The following is a 12,696-nucleotide window of genomic DNA, read 5'->3' as shown; positions in this document are numbered from 1 at the left end:
AAAAAGTGTTGATTTGGGTTTATAGGGTTTGCACAGGGTTTGCAGTTTGCAGTAATCAGGCCAGTAATCAACCCCATTATGAATGCCATTTCATAGATTTGGGGAATTAGTAACTACGGGGAAAAATACATTTTCACACAGGCTCAGTTGGTATTTGATAGCATTTTTGCTTCAATAAACAACATTATCATTTAAAAACTGTATTTCGTGTTTACTCAGGTTGCCTTTGTTTTAATTTCTGAAACAATTTCGTATGAGAGATACACAAAAACAGAAGAAATCAGCAAATACTTTTTCACACCACTGTACTCCTAGACATTGTGATCTTACAGGACAGTGTTGTAGAGTGAATGATGATAAATCCTGTTCTTTTCCTATTGTTGTGTCACATTTGTTTGCTTTGGCTTTTCCAATCTGGCTTTAATTCCCATGACAGTACTGAATGTACCCATGTCAAAGTAGTAAATTACCTCCTTTGTGCTGCTAACTCTTGGCTTGCTATGTCCTCCTACTTTTCCATCTTCCAGTTGTTTTTAATACTGTCAATCACAACTTTTTTTTTTTTTTTACTTCCAATTCTTGAATGTTAGTTATTCAAGATATCTGCAGTACTGCTTTAGCTTAGCTCAGATCCTACCCAAAAGACAGTGCAAGCTTCAGCAGGTCCAAATCATATACTGTTACAGTTTGTTAGAGTGTCCCACAAGGTTCCGTCCTTGGCCCTCTTCTAGGTATTACCTACAGCCTTGCCCTGGGTTACGTTATTCAATAAACAGGGCTTACTTTGAATTTCTAGACATATAACACCTAGATCTACTTCAGTACAGGACCTGCTGCTTTGCTCAGTCCATTAAACGTATTTCCTAAAATGAAACTGTGATAACCCAGAACTCATGTTGGTGACCGTGGCATGGTTGTTGGTGCTAGATGGGTTGGTCTGAGAACTTCAGAAACTGCTGATCCTAGGATTTTCACACATAACAGCCTCTAGAGTTTGCAAAGAATGGTTCAAAAACAAACAAAAAAAAGAAGAAAAAAAAAAAAAGCAGCAGGTCTATGGGCAGAAATGCCTTGTTGATTGGAGAAGTTACAAGAGAACTCATAACTCATAATAACTTAATAACAATTTAGTTAACTTTATTTCTGTTTACCTAGAAAAAACAAAACAAAACAAAAAAACACTCTTTACAAGCGTAATGAACAGAAATCCACATCGGGTTCCACTCCAGTTAGCTGAGAACAGGAATCTGAGGTTACAGTGGTGAAGATTGGAAACACGTTGTTCAGTTTTGATTATTCAGTTTTGTGGTTATTTGAATTGCCATAGCCTTCCTTTCATCTCAGACCAGTCTCATACCTGCAAGCTCAGTCCAGGCCTCACTGGACAATTTTGTTTAATTTCTATGTGTGAAACTCCCAGCAGATCAGCAGTTTCGGAAATACTCAAACTATACCATGGTCAAAGTCACATTTCGTCCCCCATTCTGATTCTTAATGTGAACATTAACTGAAGCTCTTGACCTGTACCTGCATGATTTTAACTGATTGGATAAAATGCATGAATGAGAAGGTGTACAGGTGTTCCTAATAAAGTGGATGGTGAACAATCTTACACACCTACACAGAAGTAGCATTTAGTTATAATTAAATCGGTGTGAGACATATATACTGTACACAATTTCTAGGATTTCTATCATTCTTAAATGATTATTAATGACAAATCATTAGTATCACAAAGCTTTTAGAATTGGCATTTTTACTCATATTTGTTAAAACCTCATTCAAGCGGCAATGTAGGAGGCAGTTTTGACATTTCATCCAGTATTTTTAGCCTCTGGCTTCTTGCACACGGAGACAGAACCCGGACCTTTGATCAGCACGACAACACTAACCCAAAGCGTTCTTCCAACATGTTTCCTATTTGCGTTTCAAAGAGATCAAGTTGTTTATATGGTCTTGAGGCACTGTTTTCACAAGGTGCTCACTTTGCATTGTGAAAACGATAGTCCACGACACAAAGAGTCTTTAGGCAAATCCAAAGGAACGCCCAAACCTAGAACACCCACATCACCAGATTAAAATTTTTTAGAAATATTGGCACAATTTCCTTCGTTTCAAAAGTGTGCTAGGGTTTAAAAGACATGAAAAGCATTAGTGACACTCAGAGACAAGCGCAAATCTGCCCCAAATGCATCTCTTGCAGGAAAAGCTGCATAAAAGATCAGAGGAATTTATTATGGGGCTGTGGGTGGCAAAGGCAAGCTGACACACAGGAAGTTGAGCTCCTAGAGATAGGGATACTTAACGAATACATTTATGATATAAATACACCACAATTATGCATTTCCTTTTCACTTAAGGCAAAATGTACTTTTCAAAAAGTCTTATTTGAAGGCATGTGTGTGTCTATTCATACAGGCATACCACGCTGTTACCATTGTGGTGAACAATAATTTGTATTTTTTGTATGAATTACTCTAATATTAATATATGGTTATTACTGCAGGATATCTAACTAAAAAAAATGTGTCATTTATACTTTATGCTTGACTACAGTGCATTGTGACTAGTCTTTAGCACCTCCAGCTGCAAAATAATAATGAATTACAATAATAAATAAGTAAGGATAAGTAAGTAAATAAGTAAGGAATTACAAATGTGAGTGTTTTAAAAGAACCATTTGGCAAAGTATGAAGTGTACACAATTTATCCTCTTAATCCAAAGTTAATTTGTCTTTTTAATTTTGTGTTGGAGCTGCAAGACAAAGTAAGAGAAGCACTGTGTAAAATTATCCCACACTCACTTCAAACCATGTTGAGTTGTTCATTGTGTCAAACAGACATGATTCCGTAGTGTATGACACACTGTTATATATAAAGAGACAGAAGTATCTTGCAGAGCTAAAGACTTTATTAGTAGCCATTTTGAATCACTTATTTAATCAACACAATGCATTGCATGTGACACAGGTAGCTAGGTGTGGACCAGAGACTGAAGGTGAAATTACACAGTTATAATCTGATTAGCATATTTCATATGTATTTAGCTATTTCATTAAACTCAGCATGGATATACACCGATCAGCCATAGCATTAAAACCACTGACAGGTGACGTGAATAACATTGATTATCTTGTTACAGTGGAAGCTGTCAAGGGGTGGGATATATTAGGTACCAAGTGAACAGCCAGCTCTCAAAGTTGATGTGTTTGAAGCAGGAAAACTGTGCAAGCATAAGGATCTGAGCGACTTTCACAAAGGTCCAATTGTGATGACTAGGACAACTGGATCAGAGCATCTCCAAAACACCAGGTCTTGTGGGGTGTGGTTTTTGTGGGTTGTTCCTAGTATACATCGTACCACTTACCTAAACATTGTTGCAGACCAAGTACACCCCTTCATGGCAACTGTATTCCCTAATGGCAGTGGCCTCTTTCAGCAGGATATTGTGCCCTGGTACACTGCAAAAAAACTGTTCAGGAATGGTTTGAGGAACATGACAAAGAGTTCAAGGTGTTGACTTGTCCGCCAAATTCCCCAGATCTCAATCTGATCGAGCATCTGTGGGATGTGCTGGACAAACAAGTCCGATCCATGGAGGTCCCATGGAATTTAGGAATGATGATCATTTTAAACTAGTAGCTATAAGCCTCTCTTACTCATTAGTTTTATTAGTGTCAAAGCTCCAGCTGAAAAAAATTAAAGAAAAAACAAACACCTCAACATGTCTTGGCCTGAGAAATTGTGCAAATTTAATTTTTGGCCAAATAAATTGCCTGCTATAAAAATAGGTCAAAGGAGTGCACACATGCAGCATACACACATTCAAAGGGCACTACAAAATGCCAGTGTCTTGAGAGCCTCGTCAACCTTATAAACCCAGTTTCACCATAAGGAAATAGAGCCTCATTTATCCTGCCTTAATTCCTGTCCTCCATTCTTCACCTCTACCCTTCAGGGACACACGCTTCTGTAAGCAGGAGGCTCTGTGCAATGTACTGCCTCAGATATGTGTTATTAAATGTGCTCTATATAGTGTACATGATATGCTGATATACAGGCTTGTGGAGTAATGGGATACATGTAATGGCTTTACATAATCAGGATACAAAAAAACTGCTAACTGTAATCCGTTACAGTTACGTCAAAAAACATAGTAATCAGACTACATGTACATTTAGTAAAAAATGGGAATACTATCAGGGTGACTTTTTTTTTTCATTTAAAACCAAAGAAATGAATCTTTTGACATAATACAATATAAACAGCTGATTGATTATAGCTCTGGTTCTCTCTCTCCAGTTGTGACTCACGTGAGCAACCTCCTGGTGCATGTGCAAATAAATTTTGTGCAAAGTTAATTTGATAGAATTGAACACAAATTGTTTTCTGAAATGCTTTTGTTAGGGTGACCATACGTCCTTTTTTTCCAGACCTTCGTCTGGAAAAAATCGTCTGGCCAGAATTTTTTTAAAGTTGAAAATATTAGATGTGAAATTCAGGCTATTAAATTAAAACCAGACAGTTTTATAACTAAGCTTGTAGATGATAATATAGCAATATCTGATCAACGTTTTGAATGTTTTACTCCCCTTAGAGAGACCAAACTAGCTTAATTAATCTCTTCAGCAAAATCATCAATTTGCATACTAGATCCTGTACCTACATGTTTCTTTAAATATAATGTTCCTGGAGTAATTGAACCCCTTCTAAATATAATCAATTCTTCCCTTAGCACTGGCTAGGTATCAAAATAATTTAAATGAGCAGTTATTAAACCCCTGATTAAAAAACCTGACCTTGACCCCTGTCAACTGTCCAGCTATAGACCTATATCAAATCTCCCCTTTTTCTCCAAGATATTAGAAAAGGTTGTACACAGCAGCTATGCTCGTACTTGCATAGGAATAACATTCATGAAATGTATCAGTCAGGATTTAGACCTCATCACAGCACAGAGACAGCGCTGGTTAAAGTAGTTAACGACCTTCTACTGACCTCTGATCAGGGTTGTGTCTTGCTGCTTGTGTTATTTGACCTTAGTGCAGTTTTGATACTATAGATTGATACCATTTGAAACTATTCTCCTTGATAGACTGGAAAATGTTGTTGGCATTAAGGGAACGGCCTTCTCCTGGCTCAACAAACAGACTTCATATAAAACCATAATGAACTTTCTTTTACTTTTACACTATCCGTTGTTACCCAGATGAGGATGGGTTCCCTTCTGAGTCTGGTTCCTCTCAAGGTTTCTTCCTCTTAACACCTTAGGGAGTTTTTCCTCACCACCGTCGCCACCGGCTTGATCAATTGGGATAAATTCACACATTTAAAATATGTATCCCGTGTTTATATATTTCTGTAAAGCTGCTTTGAGACAATGTCCACTGTAAAAAGTATTATACAAATAAAATTTAATTGAATTGAATTTCTAAATTTGAGAAAATGTCTGGGATTCGGGTTTAGTTTCATTATGATGTGTTTATGGTCTAATATGGCATCATGTGTGCACATGTTTGCATTGATTTAACCCCTCTCTGTAATTTCTGCCTTCTCGCACACCAACTGGTCAATTATAAAAGGTTAGCAGCAACTATTGGCCAAATTCCTGCCTCTCAAACATTAGCCTACTCTCTGCAAACGCATGAAGGTGAAGCGCTGTTGTGTACAGCATCAAACAGTTGCTTGACAATAGGTCAATATAAGGACATTTTTAATTTCCTGTTAATTTCACATTGCTTTTCATATTACATGGCCATACAAATGTGTAAATGATGGCAGAAGTTACACTCATGCCATCTGGTATTTTTATTTTATTCCATTGACGTTCAAAAAAATGTAGGAAAAAATGTAAAACGTGATCAGAGAGAAACCAATTTTAATTATATATTTATGTGATGCTAATAGTGTCTGCATTCATAGTACCACTGTTTTGAACTAAAAAAAAAAAAAAAAAAAAGAAGAAAGGTGTCCTCTTTTTGGAAAACCAGAATATAGTCACCTTAGCTTTTGTGATGTAATGTTACCTACATCCTGGACAGTGATCTTTTATATATTCATTTATTTATTTCATTAAAACAAATCCAAACATTGAACATAAGCTCTAAATAAAAGTATTTTAGACCCGACTGCATTTTTCTTGACTCTATATGTGATCTTGAAGTAATCCAAAAGTAATCAAATGACATTACTTTCATATTGTGGTACTTGGATTATGTTACTGATGACATTTTTACGAAGTAATTTGTAGCTGTAACGGAATACATTTTTAAAGTACCCCTCCTAAACCTGCTGATAATATACTGTACAGCCATATGTTTAGTGGTGCATAAATGTATTCAATCTTTGACTAAATCATTAAGAATAAATTTCTTTAGCAAAAGATAATATGGGCTGAATTTGTTTCTGGATCTTAATGCAAAAGCTGCATTTAGAAAAGTAATAAATGTATATAACTGGTTTCTCCTTTGGATTAAAATCTAAAATATTAGCCACAGTAATAGTGAACACCTGTACACCTGCTTATTCATGCAGTTATCGTGCAATCATCTGATCATATGGCAAAAGCACAGTGCATAAAATCACGCAGATACAGGCCAAAAGCTTCACTAATTGTATATTTCAATCTGGTGTTGTGTTGTTTTTAAATATTAGAGTTCAACAAATATTTCCCATCATCTTTTTCCCAACTAAATTGATTAAGTACTATACTTGAGACATTTGTACATATTATTTCCTCTAAACTCTTAGTGTGTATGTGCTATTTATAGTGTTTTATGGTTTATACATGTTAAATATGTCATTTATATTGTTTAAATGCTTCTTTTATTAGATAGTACAAAATGCACAGCTAAAAAAGTTTTTTGTTCCAAAAACAAAACATATCTAGAGCGTCATATGGCATCTATTTATGTTCAAAACTTTGCTCAAATAGTTTTGGGTTTGTCGTCCTTTCTTATAATTTGCTATTGCCCAAACAGTTTTTATATTATATCTTTATCTATAGTTATCTATATCTACATCTATGTCTAAAATATGAACATCATTATCACTAAACATATCCTGTTCTAACCTTCAAAAGAACAGATAAACATGCATCCCTCAGAAAGAATTGGGCAGAAGAAAAAAAACATGATTTATTATTATTTATCTGTTATTTATGATGTTTCATATATATTATAAATAAATCCGCTGTGATTTGTGACATGCTCTGAGCAGAGACGCATGCGAATCTCACCAGCTCAATGAGAAACGTTCCTGTTCCGAATTCATTTTTAAAAAAATGCAGCAGCTGAAAAATGGGACTACACACGGGGACTCTAAATGGTGGCCATCAATAAACATGGGCGCTTTGCTTTGCATTCATCTCTCTCGCTTAATTTGTTTCTTAGACGCACACGGGTCCCCCGGCTGCTGACCTTTCAGAGAGAGACTCCTGAACCAGCAGATAGAGCTGGAACGCTTTCGGCTGAGAGGTCATTTATTTATGAAGCGCACAGCCACTAAAGGAGTGGATGGACAGAGAGAGAGAGAGAGAGAGAGAGAGAGAGAGAGAGAGAGAGAGAGAGCACTAAGGAAATGTCAGAGCACATTTAAACCAGAGGGGCTCTCAATCTCTCCAACATGCACGCACACACACACACACACACACACACACACACACACACATACACACACACACACACAGAGTGAGAGAGAGAGAGAGAGATCTGAAGCAGTAGAGCCACATTATAGACTGTTAATATATGCTAAACATCTGTTCTAACTAAACTGCATCAACCAGTCAGGATGTACCTGCTCAGACTCACTGAGGTTCGTTCGAGTCAACTGGGGTCAAAACACGTGAAGACGTGTTCCTCTGAACTTAATCTGTTTTCATATCTGATACAGGCAGCCAGAGGTCAAAATCAGGAGACAGTGGGAAATGAGAAACTAGAACCTAGGAGAGCTATAGGGAAACAAGAGAAACAGCTCGCAACCTCAATATGCATACACACAGATGAAAAAAAGGGATATAACATGCACTGAATAATGACACAAAATACAACTAATAAGGGATGGGTACAAAGAAATAATCATGAAGAGTCTCTGGGGGGACTGAGAGCAGCTGAAGGAAACAAAACCCCAAAACAATGGCTGCTGTAATCATACCTGTGCCATGTTCTCCATACGCTCTCCACTCTGAAGATTCCACTCTGCTGGATACAACTTACTATTACTACATATAACATTCATAGTATTTCAACATGAACCTGACCAATATTTATAGACTGAAATAGCGTTCTCCAAGGCTTTGATGCGACATTACAAACGTGACATGTGAAACGTACCTGTCAATGTGTAGTGCGAAAACAGAAAAAAGTCAGTGCACAATGCACAACGCTGTACAAGATAATAAATAGATGCCGAGCAACTAAACAGGATGCACATGATGAAATCCTTACTCTGCATTCCTTCCAGTCACCATCAATACTGTAAAAGTGTTATAAATTAGTTATAAATGACACTGTATTATGGAGTATGATATACCGTAGAGTCAGTGCAATACAGAAAATTACTTCATACTGTTAATACTAAGTATTGCAGTATTGAACTGACACTACTCAGAAGACGTGTGTGTATAAGGATATACTCATTTTATATCCAATATTATATTTTATAATTATGTACTGAATATGTTTACCTACCTACCTTTCTACCTATTATAAGTATGATATTTATTACAAGTGCAACTGTGAGGTATGTAGGCTGGAGTGCAATTAGACAGTGGCAGTTAATACTGCTTATATCTGGTCTCATCATTTTACTTTTGTATTTATTTAAGCTTTCAAGTAAGATTTTAAGATTAAATCGTATCAGCTCTATGGAGCAGATTATCCTCTTGTCAGAGAAACTTCTTACATGTGAGTAAAGTGGACCAAATGCCCAGGAGCTGTCACATGCCGTCAGTCCTTCCAAAACAATTTCAACACCCTCTCTGACGCAGTGTCGAATGAGAGGGGTGAGAAAACACTCCCTGCTCCAGCGCGCAAAAATGCTTTGTGCAGTTAAAAATGACAGCGCAGCCATGTGTGAGTCTGTGTCCCACAGTGTGGAATGACCATGACCCCTTTTTAAAGGGCATGGAGTAATTAGCCTATATAACCTGCCTTTTCTCCAACAAGGCAACCTGCACATGCCATTATAGTATATGACTTCCTGAAGTAAACGTAACGCTGGAGCAATGTTGATTCAAAAACAAACAAACAAACAAACAAAAAACATTCTCATTCATTCCTTTGGAAGACACTTTGATCAACAATGGCTTACAAGAAGGAGAAGAGCCCATAAAAACACATTTGTGCTTATACCTGTCATGATAATTACGATATCGACTTATTGTGCGATATATGGACTTGACATCGATCATTTTTGCTGACCTTGATATTGCCCACTGTGTTTACATGCATGTTTGTTTACATAAGAACAAATATCACCAACATTTTAACTATTTACACTGCTTCTGTCCTCTCTTCTGCTCTAGGGCTGTCAAATTCAAATTAGAACTTCGAATATTCGTCGACTTTAAGATAAAAATGTACCTTTGAATCAAGGGCGTAACCATGGTATGGACATGCCGGGGGGATACTGAAAATTCGCAAATTTAGAACATAGTTTTAGGATTACAGTTACCGTTAGAATTTACGTGGTTTCTGAGTTATAGAAGCTCCCACAGCATGGGGAAATTGTGGGGTGTTGTAGACGTCCTCTGGGCAGATGTATTCTCTGCTCCATAACCTACCATGAAACCTACCATACCAAGTAGAGGCGAGCTAAGATGTGTGCAGGCAAACCACACACGCTAACATTTAAACACGCATTCACGACTTTTAAACAAGCTCAGAAAGGATGGCTACCTATGAAACTAAATTCAACACTATATATGTTGTAAATACAATTTCCCCACGGATGCTTCCAAGCAAAGACGTTCAAGGGGAAAAACATTTTAGGAAATTTTCTAAGAATGTGATACAAAGATGTAGAATCTTTACAGACACATGCAAGCAGGGTACTTCTGATTATGGTTAATAAAGGCACAAGATGGCTGTATTGCCTTTACTAAGGTACCTATTAAGCTAAGTAGCTATGTGCTCTACTAAACTGCATCATTGTCCACAACACAATTTCTCACCTGATCATCTGCATGTCCACTGCATTCAGCCTGCCTCTCCCTCTCACTGACTAAGTTTACATGTCGAGCAGTAATCTAATTATTGACCTTAATCTGAGTAAGACAATATTGTGATTAAGGTGTTTACATGAGTCACTTTTAGAATACTCCTTTTATGTACCCGTTTTACTTGTTGTATAAACATAGTTCGATTAACAGCATGTCATTACGTCACCGCACCATGCCGTCCAACGTCCAACAGTTCGTCTTCGTTATGGTATCGTACACACAGTTTTGGGTGTTTTTATTTAAAATTTTTACGAACGCTTCAAGTACGGTTAATTATGTCATGCTATATGTGCAAATAGACAACTGCATGAAGCCGTGGGCTGCGTCCCAAACCTACTATATAGTAGCCGAGATACATGTAGTTCGCCTACTGTATACATGTATTTCACCTACTATGTAGTAAGTGAGTACGCGGTTTGGGACTCAGCCATGCTCTCTTGTTTGCCGTAAAACGGTTGAGAACTGCTGTGTGTGATCGCGTCCTGTCGCAAAATGAGGTGACAACTCCCATACGACGTTAATAGTGTGATTAAGGTGTGTACCTGTCTGTAATACACGTCGATAATGTGACTAAAACAGGAATACTATACATGTCTTAATTCGATTAGTGCTTATTTCGAGTATGACCTTAATCTGATTAAGGTAATTAAAAATTGCTGTTTACATGGTAGTTTCTTAATCAGAGTATTGTCTTAATCGGGTTAATATCGGATTATTGTTGTCCATGTAAACGTACTGACTGTCTTGCTGCTGTGCTGCCTGCGTTGTGACCAGGTACCATTATTTTCCCAGAAGAGCAATGACTGACTTAGATGATCATTTTAATTTGATAAACTGAATATTCTGTTTAGGTAACTGGTGTCATTTATTATGTTAATGTCATCATGCTGTTTAGCTTGCTATGTAATTAGTGTACAAAGTGTACAACAATAGATAGTGGTAATCTGAAACGTTAGCTATGTAAAGGGTCCTGGAGTTTTCTTTTCTTAAATCTAAAGACAAAGTGCCATCACTAGTTCTGAATGGAGAACTACAATATGGCCACAACTCAGACGTTAGTTCCATATCTCTCGTTGCCAAGCTAGCACATCTCAGCATTATGCTGAGCCTCATATTTGTAAAATCACTTAGTTGTCCTTAGGCCAAGTGTAGTGTAAAGGAACGAAATGCTGTGCAACTTTCCTCACTTTCACTCGCATTTATAACAGTCTGTCACAGCGTGAGGGTTCACAGCGAACTCGGCGGGAGGATCTGCAAGTGAGTGTAACGTTAATGGTCAAAAACTGGAACTGACGTTAGCCTAGCCTACTTCATGGGTGTGCAAATATCAACAGTTAATTGACGTTCTTAAGAAGAAACCAAGTCATGGTATGATGCCTTCTATACTAAGCTAAGGTTACCTACTATTTAGGTATCTAGTTACTTACTGTCTGAAAAAAAGCTTGTATCCTCTGCTGCACTTTTCAACGCTTGGCTGCTGTCTCCATTTCTTACAGACTGAGCTGCTCAAATATATCAACAAACTAGCGTTGAGTATGGGCACAACTGGGGGGGGGGGGGGCACACACCGATTTTCCTTAACAAACGGAAATATATTAAAAAGGAATAGACATTAAAAAAAATAGAATAGATGAAGAAAATACAGATCCGTTGCCAGGGTTCATTAAAGGGGGACATATACACAATATAAACCTAATATTACAACATGATTCTGCATAAAATGACACGAATGCACAACTGAACTTGAACATAAGTAACACGCTAGCTAGAATGGGTAAGTCACGTTGTGAATACGCACTTTGGACTTAAGGTTGTGTTATGACACTTCCCGGGCTGGATTGCATTAGAACATCATGCCATCTGATTTTGCAGCTCAGTTTACACAGTGGCACAATAGTAATGATGTGACATGATTTGCCAAGTGAGGCACTAGTTGGAAAATTAAGAAAGGTGAGCAGTTTTAAAGATATTCTGTCTTGTGATCTCAGCACCTTAACATGAAACATGGACATGAAACCTGCTATATAACAATATATCAGGGACAACCAGAACACTGTAGTTACAGAGTTACACTCTCAGAAAAAATGTGTTAATGTCCTACACCCTTGTTGTGTTATTACTATTTCAACACATGTTGTGTTAAATTATCCAATAATACTGATATATAAGGGACAACCAAAAGTTATACATTTCTCTGGGCCTTGTTTGCTTCTGTTTGTAAGATTGTTAGATTATTTATGGCAATGCCATTATGCCATAACCACAGCTCACCGAGTGTACATCATATTTCATTTGATCACAAATTATTGTGATTTTGAATTTTGAAAATTATCACATCATCACCGTTATGTAAGTGTGAAATACCAAAAGGACACTGAGCTACACAGACCTGGTGTCTCAGGGGCCCTAATCGACTTCTAATACTGCTTATAGCTAACAAATACAGCATGAATAAATAACAAAAGCAATCTACTGAT

This window comes from Ictalurus furcatus, chromosome 11, assembly GCF_023375685.1.
Source record: "Ictalurus furcatus strain D&B chromosome 11, Billie_1.0, whole genome shotgun sequence".
In the NCBI taxonomy this organism is placed as follows: domain Eukaryota; kingdom Metazoa; phylum Chordata; class Actinopteri; order Siluriformes; family Ictaluridae; genus Ictalurus; species Ictalurus furcatus.
This window is presented reverse-complemented; position numbering follows the sequence as displayed.